The sequence below is a fragment of the Protomyctophum parallelum genome (assembly GCF_964188405.1).
Source record: "Protomyctophum parallelum genome assembly, chromosome: 16".
Taxonomy (NCBI): domain Eukaryota; kingdom Metazoa; phylum Chordata; class Actinopteri; order Myctophiformes; family Myctophidae; genus Protomyctophum; species Protomyctophum parallelum.
This window is the reverse complement of record NC_139711.1, coordinates 42,980,034-42,992,329: the sequence shown is the minus strand read 5'-3', so window position 1 is coordinate 42,992,329 and position 12,296 is coordinate 42,980,034. Positions and strand designations below refer to the sequence as shown.

General features: G+C 40.9%; 1 protein-coding gene across 1 annotated transcript in view; it reads right to left on the bottom strand.

Moving 5' to 3' along the window:
* LOC310873811 (small ribosomal subunit protein mS39-like) overlaps positions 1–12,296 on the bottom strand; it is a gene marked incomplete at its 5' end in the record, with an annotated part of 79,073 nt that overhangs the window by 52,214 nt on the left and 14,563 nt on the right. The gene's annotated exons all lie outside the window — the stretch shown is intronic.

Here is a 12,296-nt window from a genome sequence, read left to right as displayed (position 1 = left end):
TGACCTAGAAGTGAGCTCCTTTTGTCATCATAAATACCCCCAACTGTGCTGAACACCCTCTCGCTGGGAACTGAGGAGGGTGGTGCAGAGAGGTATCGCCTGGCCATCTTTGACAGTGTTTTGTACCGAGCACTGTTCTCTTTCCACCATTCAAGGGGCTTGCCACTTTTCCTGTCAATGACGTTCTCTCTGAGGTAGGACTCAATCTCATCATCGATGCCTCTCGCTGGAGCTGGTTCAGGTTCTTCTGAAGACACTGACAGTATACTGGCATAAAAGTCTTCCAGATCATCTTCCTCCACTCTTGCTCTTTTTGCTGTATTGCTTGCTGCCTCTGTGGGGTTTTCTGCCTCTGTGGGGTTTTCTGCCTCTGGCCTGCATCGTTTTCTGACTCCTCCCTGAGCCATTCTTTGGCTTTGCTACGCACCACGTCGTCTGAGAAGGCACGGTCCTTGTAGCGAGGGTCAAGGAAGCACGCCAACACCACTTCTTTTGTTTTCTCCGCTTTGTCAAAGCGCCGTGTTAGGCTCTGCAGCATGGTGCTCCTCAAAGTCTGAATGCCCCTGGTATTTTCACCCTCTTGCTGCAGCTGCAGCTTCAGCACTGCCACAATAGGAAGGATACATGAAGCAGAGGCCTCTGCTTGGCTCACTTCCCTGGTGATCTTTTCAAATGGAGTCAAAGTGTCAACCAGCTTTGAGACAATGTCCCACTCTGTAGCAGTTGGACAGGTGAAGTTCCCAAACTCAGCCGCATAAAGAGCGAGTGCACGCCTTTGCTCAAACATTCTTTGGATCATGTAGAGGACAGAATTCCATCGAGTTGGCACCGCTTGTAGTATGGTGTTTGGTTCAACTCCAAGCCCCAGTTGAATGTCGTGAAACCTTTGTTTGGCCAGCACCGAATGACTGAAGTGTGTTGCAATCCGCTTCATCTTTGCAATAAGATCTCCAACCATTCTCTGTGCTCCAAGGCCATCATTGACAACAAGCTGCAGAGTGTGAGCACAGCAGCTCCAATCAGGGAGTTTGATAAGTCTCATGCCTTTGATCATGTTGGCCCCACTGTCCCGAAGCACCAGTAGCACACGCTCTTTATCTATGCCCCAGAACTCCAACATGTTCAAGAATGTGTCGCCAACATATTCTGCAGTGTGGGACCCTGACATTGCTTGAGTATTTAAGACGACTTGCTGTCTTTCCCAATTGTTGTCAATGAAGTGTGCAGTCAAACTCATCAGGGATTCTGTGGAGCCTGACCAGCAATCAGTTGTGAATGACATTTTGTCACCTGCATTTTCCTTTGCAACAAGGATCTTTATTTTCCCTTGAACCCGTTTGTGAACTTCATCTAGCATCACTGTTCTGTAGAACTTTTCACTCTTGAAAGTGTAGCGTGGTTCTGCTTTAGCCAGCAACCTCTGGATTCCAACGTGCGAGACGATTGCAAATGGCTCCATGTCAGTGGCGATCATTTCCAAGACAAGTTTATCATATTCTTTTGATCTTTTATCATCTGGTGTCCATTTGGACCCTTTATCAAATACTGAATGTAAAGTGGGTTGGCTTGTTTTGGTCACAGACAGGGTGCTAGTCTCCTCCTCGAGTCTTTCTCCATGGGCCTCCTTATATTCGTCTTTGTGGTGTGCTTGCAGGTGGCCCCACAAATTGCTAGTGTTCCTTTGGGAAGCTTTTGCGGAACCCTGGCTCACTGTCTCTTTACAGAGTGTACATGTGACATCATCATTCACTTTTGTGAAATAGTTCCACACCTTGCTTTTCTTTCTCTCTTTTCCTCTTCCAGGCATCTATAACAAGATGAATATATAAATTAATATATATGTATATAAAATATAAATATAATATAATATAAAATAAATTAATAATTGTATTTTATTCGAACTACATCATAAAGTCCATTTAGCAAGCTTCTCTGTACATACAATTCTGTGGTTGGAAAAAAGGAATACTATATATGACACATGACTAAATTGCACCTTGCAATAATAGCCTACATTACAGTAATTTATTTGACACAATGACATTATTTATTCTGGTTTTGAGGGGCGCTCACTTCCCTCAGGTGTGATTTTTTCATTCATGTTAAGTTGTTGGTTGGTATGAATGAGGCCATGGATAGGCTGTGCAATAAGTGAATAGAAAAAAACGTGTTTGTAAATTGTGACTTTGTGTCATAAAATAACGTGAAGTCAGTTAGCATGACGTTCAATGAGGGATATTAATTGTGTGCGCACTGCGCAGACAAGAGCTGAAGAGTGAACACGGATCATTATGTGCACACAAGTTTGGCACGTCAAACTGTCATGATTGTGTACTGTATTCTATATCTTATGGCTGTTGACTGGGAGAAAAAAATACCATTTGGATTGGATTAAGCTACCGTCGTCAAACTAACAGAAAAGTGATGTTTTGCTACACAAATAATGGGATCATTACATTTTCTTCTCGTCCGTCGGAGGAACCGAGGCCACTAATTTGTTGACTGCTGCTTTCATGCCAAATTATGGCATTTCAGGTATCGATTCCTATTGCTTGCTGGATAATACGACTCTCGTAATTTGAGGGTTATGCTGCGTTTTGTATTTGTCGTTGAACAAAATGTCGGGGTTTTAGTTGGCTAAACGAACTGCTGAAGTTTGTAGAAGTTGGTGTGGCACTGCGCAGCACACACAACGTGGGGGGTTAACGTCTCATACAAAACTTAATTGTTAATATCTATTTATTTGGCGTTGTACAAGTATCCTGCCTAGACGATTACGATTGTAGTGTGCACACAAAGAAAAAAGGACCCTCGCGTCGCAGCGCATCATTAATTCATTGGGATTATTATGTTTTCTGTTTTCTGCCCCTGCTGTCCCTCGGAGCCCAGGAGGTTGGGGGCTATTTTTCCCGTCCCATGCGACAAATGCCTAATCGTTTTTCTCGGTTTATTATTATTTCTCGGCTTATCTAGAACTCTCTTTGGGAACTTGGGAAGGCATTAGTCTGCATAGATAACTTTAACATCAGTCAGTATAATCGAGAGGTTGATGAGAAAAACATTTGTGGATTATAAATATACACACCTTTTGGCTTTACCGGTGCACTCAAGGAAGAGGAATTGAGTCAATGAAGAAGCGCATGTTGCAGGTTGAGTCCACAGTCTGTTGTTATATCTCCCTCGGCTGGATAGTTTGTGTAAATGCATTTCAACGTTCATGTGCATGTCAAACAGAGAACATGTCACGGACTATAAACATCGGGACATCGGATTAAATAAACACCGATGTCCGATGTCACAAAATGGCGGGCATCGGCGCCCAAAATGACCGATACATCGGTGCGACCGACGGATCGGTCGGGCTCTAGAGAGAATATCCAGTCTGGTCCAGGAGGATCCAGAGCCTCCACAGATTAAAGAAGAACAGGAGGAGAGAATATCCAGTCTGGTCCAGGAGGAACCAGAGCCTCCACAGATTAAAGTCGAACAGGAGGAGATAACCTCCAGTCTGGTCCAGGAGGAACCAGCGACTCCACAGATTAAAGTCGAACATGAGGAGAGAACCTCCAGTCTGATCAAAGAGGAACCAGCGTCTCCACAGATTAAAGAGGAACATGATGAGCTACTTCAAAGATCAGAGGAGGATGGTGGATCAACAGAGACTTTACTATCAGTGAAACACGAAGATGACGATGAAAACATACAAATAGAACCTGTAGCCAGCACCTCATCTCAACAAATGACAACACAAGCTGATGTAGAGGACTGTGGAACATCACAACCAACTAGTGATGATCAGCTCCTGTCTTCACACTGTTCTGAATCTGACATCACTGAAGACAGTGATGAGTGGGATGAGACCACGGATGGCCAGTCAAGTTTAAACACAGTGAAATCACACAATACACAACACATGGGAGGAAATAGTTTGTCTTTGAGCACAGGCTTTAGTCGAAAGGATAATCTAAAAATACACATGAGGACTCACACAGGGGAAAAGCCCTTAACGTGTACAGTTTGTGGCAAGGCCTGTAGTAGAACGAGTGATCTAAAACGACACATGAGGTCTCACACAGGGGAAAAACCATTTACGTGTACAGTTTGTGACAAAGGCTTTAGTCAAAGGGGTAGTCTAAAATTACACATGTTGACTCACACAGAGGAAAAGCCCTTTACGTGTAAAGTTTGTGGCATGGGCTTTAGTCAAAAGGGTAGTCTAAAAGTACACATGAGGACTCACACAGGGGAAAAGCCCTTTACGTGTACAGTTTGTGGCAAGGGCTGTATTCATAATGTGGCATTAAAAATACACATGAGGACTCACACAGGGGAAGAACCCATTACATGTACAGTTTGTGGCAAGGGCTGTAGTCAAGCGAGTGATCTACAACGACACATGATGACTCACACAGGGGAAAAGCCATTTGTTTGTACAGTGTGTGACATGATAGGAGTATTAATTAAATTAACCCTTTTACTGCTGCCATTTATTGAGAAATTAGGACCTAATTCATGCCAGCATTTTTTTTAATTTGAGCTCTTATTTTGAAAAGCCACATTTTGCCTCAACCGGAAGTGAGCTTATCCCTGCCAGCTTTACGTTGCCAAGACAACCTTTGTTTACATGATCGAATCATGCCGGTACATTTTAGCACTCCACAACGTCGGCTCGTGCCGTCAAAGAAACGCTGTTTTGACCAAAAATGCCATCTGGGACAAGGAATAGGAGATACAGGCGATTGAAAGAAACGGATAGAATGGATTCTTATGGCGACGGTGAATTAATATGAACGATCCAGTGCAGTGCTAACAACATTGCTAGCTAACCGGCTAACGTGAGTAGCATTATGGCATGATCAATCATATGCACTATAAAAGCGCAATTGCCGAAGGGCTTCGGCAATGGCAGCAAGCGTTAATATCAAATTAATGCTTCAATTGCCGAAGGGCTTCGGCAATGGCAGGAAGACGGTTAAAAAGTCTACACATCTTTGACTTGAACTTTCTACATTGAACATGGCAGGAGTACGTATTAATGTTTCAGAGTGTATACTGTCCATTGTACATAGCCTGTAACTGTGACTACATGTAGATCTAGCGTATAATAAGAAATGTTGCTGCTATGATATGATATCGGAATTACTTTCCTTCTGGGATCAACAGTGGTTTATCTTATCTCATCTTATCGTGAGAGTGATCGACGTGAATGTGTAACCCCAAGGCGCCGTCCTCGCTGTCAGGAAAGACAGTGAAGGCTTTGGATTGAATAAACTCCCTTTTCTCAAGGTTCAGGGGTTCTTCATTGTTGCATATTCCATATGCCAATATGCCATATGGAAAAGGAACCAGAACATAACAATGAACTATTATTAATATTAATAACACCCTGAGCGGGTAGGATGGAGTTCTCCGTTCAACAATTAGTAATGCCCAGTGCTCAGGACGGAGATTGATAAAAAAGGACAGAGATTACTGATATCAGAACCGATCGCATCGCTCCACAGGCTGGGAGCGTGCATTATTATTCATAGTCGTAGGATACAGGAATTCCACCTTTATCTACCGTGTTAGAATAAATGGGATGTGAATGTTGAGGAATGTTTAGGAGCATGTCTGTCCCATTGTTAATGGACAGGTGATAATGGGTTAGGGTGTGTAACCCTATTGCTGAATGGATCGACCAACCAATTTGCATGTGATCCTTTTAGTGTGATAAGTAGAGTGCATATAGCCTACTCCTACAGTATTGTGTGAATGGAGTGGAACATGTATATACAGGATTGGGAATCATTTGCATTTAAATTATTTAGACTGGGAAATAATTAGCATCCCTGTGACAACATCTGATAGGTGACAAAAGCAACTTGTCACATTCATAATCCTAAATTCACCGCACCCACTGCACACAGCAATAGTCATTGTATGAAGTCATTCTCTCATGGTCAAATAGACATTTCACACATGCATGTTTAAAGGGCTTACTTCAGCCCTTTTGCAACCATATCTTTCCTGGGGGGTTTATGTGGGAAATGTGTGTTTTTAGACATTTTAGTATTTCAAAGTGTCTGTGATGTCATGGACACTGGTCTCACTGCTGGATTACTACAATGACCATAATGCTTTGCTGCACTTGTGGAGAGGGAGAGGGCTGTCTTTTTGAGACAACATGTCTCTTCAGGAAGGAAGTGAGACCAGTGTACATGACATTATTGGCACTTTGAAATACTAAAATATCTAAAAACACGTATTACACACGAAACAAATAGTTTATTGTTTCCCAAACATCATTAAAATAAGATACGGTTGCAAAAGTGGTGACATTGACCTTTAAACGCAAGACAGGCTCGATTTTCTCTCCATGCTTATTTTCCAGTTAGTCTTGATATGATGGTCTATTGAGTCCATCATATCAAGTTAAAACTACATGTCCAGAACATGTCAAAACTACTACAGCTACTTTCTTACTATTTTGATGAAGGTGGAACATTTACAATATATTCTCAGCTTCTAGATCGGCTATTTTCATCATCTACAACACATTATAAAATAGGGCTTGAGAGGATCAATCGTGAATTTATCCTATACAAAATAATATATAATTTAAGTATATTTCCATGCAAGATATGTATATTTTGGGGTCAAGTTGAAAAGGTTTGGGAAATCAGAAGTGGACAAACATGATGGACCATTGAGCCAGATAATGGACTCAGAACTTTAACAGTCACAATATCACCATCAAAGGCAGAGTAAATGTTTTATTTCCAACAGATGTTTTATGTAACAGAGTGTGATGACTCAGAATGCTGAATGTCTTCAGAAATATAAAGAAAGTTGAACATCAGTTCTTAAATCTTAACACTGGGTCGCTGTGTGTCAAATAATGCAATTGTAAACACTGTACTATACTGGTCTATAAAGCATGGTTTGGGGCATCTGATCGTGTGTTATATCATCAACTATTCATACCTCTATGGTCATTTGGGAAAGATTTGCTTCATGATCCTAGAAAAAAAAGATAGTATTCAGTTCAATGTGTCATATAGCTGGAACAAACTCCCTGAAAACTGCAGCTCTGCAACAACTCTGTTATATAAAATCCTTTCATTGAGAATTTTTATTCTACACTGACAATGTATATAATTCATTAAAATTATCTTAATTTCCGTTCAAATCCAGGGTATATTAGGAAAGTTACATAATGCTGCTGTACCTTTAGATGTTGTTGTGAGCAGTGATTGGCCCGTTTAGTTCTTGGTGTGTCCCGCCCAACTCACTCTGATTGGCCCACTGTTAGTATTTAACAAGAGCTTGGTCTGCTTTGTGTCACTTTAATCTCTGCTAGTTGTTAAGAGCTGAACTTCTCCTCTCTGCACTAGCTGAAGCATTTAGTCTTTGTTTTGGTTCTACTTTACTACATACTTTTATAATATTTTCGCTAAATTAAAAAATATATTTGGGTTTTGAGTTATGGCTTTACTACAAACATTGAAGTCCTTGGTCAACCAGAGACTATCTGCTGCTGCTGAAGAGATATTTGGGGTCGTTGGAAGAATTCTAACAGAGTACGAGGATGAAGCTTTCCACATCAAGCAAGAAACTGACCGCCAACGCAGACTACTGGATATGGTTTTACAACCAATAGTCAAGCTACACAGAACAGGTTGGTAAAACCTTTACTACGTTCACTGTTACGGGCTTGAACATGAACATGAACACAACTGCATCAATCCAGTCTCTGTGGATATACCAGATAGCAATAGGTTGTAGCTAATGAGAAATTATATTTGAGAAACAAGGAGAGGCTTGTTTTAGAAATGAAGCATCGCTGAGGTAGGAAACAATCAATTGTGTGACACTGGAATCAAAACAACATTAGGACAGATATGGAACTAACAGTATAAGTGTCATGTTCAAACATGTAATAATGTATTTCTCTTCTCTCTCTTCTGTCTAGACTCCATACACCTCCTTGTGTGTAAAGAGGAGGTATTCACTGGGCAGCAGCAGAGAACCTCTAGTCTGGTCCAGGAGGATCCAGAGCCTCCACAGATTAAAGAAGAACAGGAGGAGAGAATATCCAGTCTGGTCCAGGAGGATCCAGAGCCTCCACAGATTAAAGAAGAACAGGAGGAGAGAATATCCAGTCTGGTCCAGGAGGAACCAGAGCCTCCACAGATTAAAGTCGAACAGGAGGAGATAACCTCCAGTCTGGTCCAGGAGGAACCAGCGACTCCACAGATTAAAGTCGAACATGAGGAGAGAACCTCCAGTCTGATCAAAGAGGAACCAGCGTCTCCACAGATTAAAGAGGAACATGATGAGCTACTTCAAAGATCAGAGGAGGATGGTGGATCAACAGAGACTTTACTATCAGTGAAACACGAAGATGACGATGAAAACATACAAATAGAACCTGTAGCCAGCACCTCATCTCAACAAATGACAACACAAGCTGATGTAGAGGACTGTGGAACATCACAACCAACTAGTGATGATCAGCTCCTGTCTTCACACTGTTCTGAATCTGACATCACTGAAGACAGTGATGAGTGGGATGAGACCACGGATGGCCAGTCAAGTTTAAACACAGTGAAATCACACAATACACAACACATGGGAGGAAATAGTTTGTCTTTGAGCACAGGCTTTAGTCGAAAGGATAATCTAAAAATACACATGAGGACTCACACAGGGGAAAAGCCCTTAACGTGTACAGTTTGTGGCAAGGCCTGTAGTAGAACGAGTGATCTAAAACGACACATGAGGTCTCACACAGGGGAAAAACCATTTACGTGTACAGTTTGTGACAAAGGCTTTAGTCAAAGGGGTAGTCTAAAATTACACATGATGACTCACACAGGGGAAAAGCCCTTTACGTGTACAGTTTGTGGCATGGGCTGCAGCCAAAAAGGTAATCTAAAATTACACATGATGACACACACAGGGGAAAAGCCCTTTACGTGTACAGTTTGTGGCAAGAGCTGTAGTCAAACGAGTGATCTAAAACGTCACATGATGACTCACACAGGGGAAAAGCCCTTTACGTGTACAGTTTGTGGCATGGGCTGCAGTCTAAAGGGTAGTCTAAAAGTACACATGTTGACTCACACAGGGGAAAAACCATTAACGTGTACAGTTTGTGACAAAGGCTTTAGTCAAAGGAGTAGTCTAAAATTACACATGAGGACTCATACAGGGGAAAAACCATTTACGTGTACAGTTTGTGGCAAGGGCTGTAATCAAACGAGTGATTTAAAACGACACATGATGACTCACACAGGGGAAAAGCCCTTTACGTGTACAGTTTGTGGCATGGGCTGCAGTCTAAAGGGTAGTCTAAAAGTACACATGAGGACTCACACAGGGGAAAAACCATTTACGTGTACAGTTTGTGAAAAAGGCTTTAGTCTGAATTGCAGTCTAAAAACACACATGAAGATGTGTCATAAAGAGGAAAAAGCTGTTAAATGATGAGTGTTTTATTTTCTTCAAATAAGGCATTATCTTGACACTTAATGTCAATTATTAATTTAGTCCAGCTATATACATTAAACATGATGTACTATACATCAATTGTTTTAATCAATTTTCATAATAACCTGCCGATAAAATGTCACATTCATTAATATTCACAGACTAGTGGTGCAATTGTAACTTGTCTCTGTGTTGACTAACATAATTATCATCATACTGTATTCCAATGACTTAGTTTGATTATATGTTTATATTCTCTGTATTATGTTGTCTTCATAAAATTGTAACAGACGATATTTACTCTGTAAAAAAGAATGTCCGCAATTTCTTCTTTTTCAAATAAAGGGTTGACAGCTACACATCCTTTGTGTGTTTATTACGGAAAGCTCATCACAACACATGTGCTTCACCTTCAACTTGTACTGTGAACAATACAGTGACAACTGCTTCCTTTTACATCCTGCATGCCAAACTATTACTATAAGGAACATGATAGGAGTATTAATTAAATTAAAAAGTCTACACATCTTTGACTTGAACTTTCTACATTGAACATGGCAGGAGTACGTATTAATGTTTCAGAGTGTATACTGTCCATTGTACATAGCCTGTAACTGTGACTACATGTAGATCTAGCGTATAATAAGAAATGCTTCATTTTCTAACAATTGTGTGCAAGGATGGTGACACATCCCTTAGTCATACTGTGATGATGGTTAAAACTATGACAAAATAATAGTAGTTGTGGACGTGAGTTGATATGTTATCTGACAATTGGTATGAATGAAACATACCAATTTGTACTCTCTGAGTTACAGACCCATTTGGTTCCTCCTAACCAGCAGGTCTGTGCATTGTCTTTTATTTTTATTTATATGGTTTGGTTCTTGACTTTTACACTCTTATCTGTTCTTGTGTTGTGTCATTCTCACTGCTGTTGCTGCTATGATATGATATCGGAATTATTTTCTTTCTGGGATCAACAGTGGTTTATCTTATCTCATCTTATCGTGAGAGTGATTGACGTGAATGTGTAACCCCAAGGCGCCGTCCTCGCTGTCAGGAAAGACAGCGAAGGCTTTGGATTGAATAAACTCCCTTTTCTCAAGGTTCAGGGGTTCTTCATTGTTGCATATTCCATATGCCAATATGCCATATGGAAAAGGAACCAGAACATAAAAATGAACTATACTAATATTAATAACACCACCCTGAGCGGGTAGGACGGAGTTCTCCGTTCAATCAATTAGTAATGCCCAGTGCTCAGGACGGAGATTGATAAAAAAGGACAGAGATTATTGATATCAGAACCGATCGCATCGCTCCACAGGCTGGGAGCGTGCATTATTATTTCTAGTCGTAGGATACAGGAATTCCACCTTTATCTACCGTGTTAGAATAAATGGGATGTTAATGTTGTGGAATGTTTAGGAGCATGTCTGTCCCATTGTTAATGGACAGGTGATAATGGGTTAGGGTGTGTAACCCTATTGCTGAATGGATCGACCAACCAATTTGCATGTGATCCTTTTAGTGTGATAAGTAGAGTGCATATAGCCTACTCCTACAGTATTGTGTGAATGGAACATGTATATACAGGATTGGGAATCATTTGCATTTAAATTATTTAGACTGGGAAATACTTAGCATCCCTGTGACAACATCTGATAGGTGACAAAAGCAACTTTTCACATTCCTAATCCTAAATTCACCGCACCCGCCGCACACAGCAATAGTCATTGTATGAAGTCATTCTCTCATGGTCAAATAGACATTTCACACATGTATGTTTAAAGGGGTACTTCAGCCCTTTTGCAACCATATCTTTCCTGGGGGGTTTATGTGGGAAATGTGTGTTTTTAGACATTTTAGTATTTCAAAGTGTCTGTGATGTCATGAACACTGGTCTCACTGCTGGATTACTACAATGACCATAATGCTTTGCTGCACTTGTGGAGAGGGAGAGGGCTGTCTTTTTGAGACAACATGTACTTCAGGAAGGAAGTGAGACCAGTGTCCATGACATCATTGGCACTTTGAAATACTAAAATATCTAAAAACACGTATTACACACAAAAAGTGTTTCTTGTTTCCCAAACAACTTAAAATAGAGGATGAAGCTTTCCACATCAAGCAAGAAACTGACCGTCAACGTAGACTACTGGATATGGTTTTACAACCAATAGTCAAGCTACACAGAACAGTTTGGTAAAACCTTTACTACGTTAACTCTTACGGGCTTGAACATGTATGAACACAACTGCATCAATCCAGTCTCTGTGGATATACCAGATAGCAATAGTTTGTACCTAATGAGAAATTATATTTGAGAAACAAGGAGAGACTTGTTTTAGAAATGAAGCATTGTTGAGGTAAGAAACAATCAATTGTGTGACACTTCACACTGGAATCAAAACAACATTAGGACAGATATGGAACTAACAGCAGATGTGTCATGTTCAAACATGTAATAATGTGTTTCTCTTCTCTATCTTATGTCTAGACTCCATACACCTCCTTGTGTGTAAAGAGGAGGTATTCACTGAGCAGCAGCAGAGAACCTCTAGTCTGGTCCAGGAGGATCCAGAGCCTCCACAGATTAAAGTCGAACAGGAGGAGATAACCTCCAGTCTGGTCCAGGAGGAACCAGAATCTCCAAAGATTAAACAAGAACATGAGGAGAGAACCTCCAATCTGATCAAAGAGGAACCAGAGCCTCCACAGATTAAAGAAGAACATGAGGAGAGAACCTCCAGTCTGATCAAAGAGGAACCAGCGTCTCCACAGATTAAAGAGGAACATGATGAGCTACTTCAAAGATC